The following is a 786-nucleotide window of genomic DNA, read 5'->3' as shown; positions in this document are numbered from 1 at the left end:
CTTCCTCATTTCTATTCTGAAAACCATAGTTTCCTTCAAGATTCAACTCAAGCATCACCTTCTGCCTGAAAGCTTTCCTGGTCTCCTTTGTTAGTCTTATCCCTTTGACATTCTAGGCTATCACAGCGCGATGGAGACACCTGAAAGGGGGGGATTCACTTGGACTGTGCCAAAGACTGTGGAACTTAGCCAGAGCGTCCAAAATGTCGAACTACAATACCCCTGGGGCAGTTCCAAAAAGCTCAAATCAAGGAGGAAAAGTGCTGTTATGGAATTTGGGTGACCAGGGTGGGTCAAGGACAGTACTCTGGTACAAGACTCCCAAATTCCAGACCATAGAACTTTGCCGGAGTGCAGGCATGCCCTCCCCTTGATGCCAAACTATGCAGTTTCCAAAGGTTCTGACCACTGCATCTGCTTTCCCGCCCCTCTTAGAAAGGGAGCTGTAGGGACCAGGGAAGAGGCCCGCAGGGTAGGTAGGAAATAGTTGGGAGGGCTGGAAGGCAAGCGGTTAGTTACCTTACAATCTTCATTCTCATTTGAGGTCGAGGTTTACAGGTTAAAGGCTGGACAGGCGCACTACACACATTCTCCCGCCCCCACCCCTCAGTGGTCCCCAGCCTCCCCAGCCACCCCAACCTCTCAGTAGCCCTGGCACCCGGCTCCCGCCTCTGTGGGCGCGTGCACTCCCCGAAAGCTACATCGCCGCCCCTTAGCCTTCACAGGCAACAAACTGGTGCTCCCTCCACCACCACCACCACCCGCACCACCCGCCCCCCTGCAGTG

The sequence above is a fragment of the Petaurus breviceps genome, unplaced genomic scaffold, assembly GCF_028583685.1.
Source record: "Petaurus breviceps papuanus isolate PSGF00001 unplaced genomic scaffold, PetGlider_PUasm1.0 90779, whole genome shotgun sequence".
Lineage (NCBI taxonomy): Eukaryota > Metazoa > Chordata > Mammalia > Diprotodontia > Petauridae > Petaurus > Petaurus breviceps.
The sequence above is the reverse complement of the archived record's forward strand: the minus strand, read 5'-3'. Positions refer to the sequence as shown.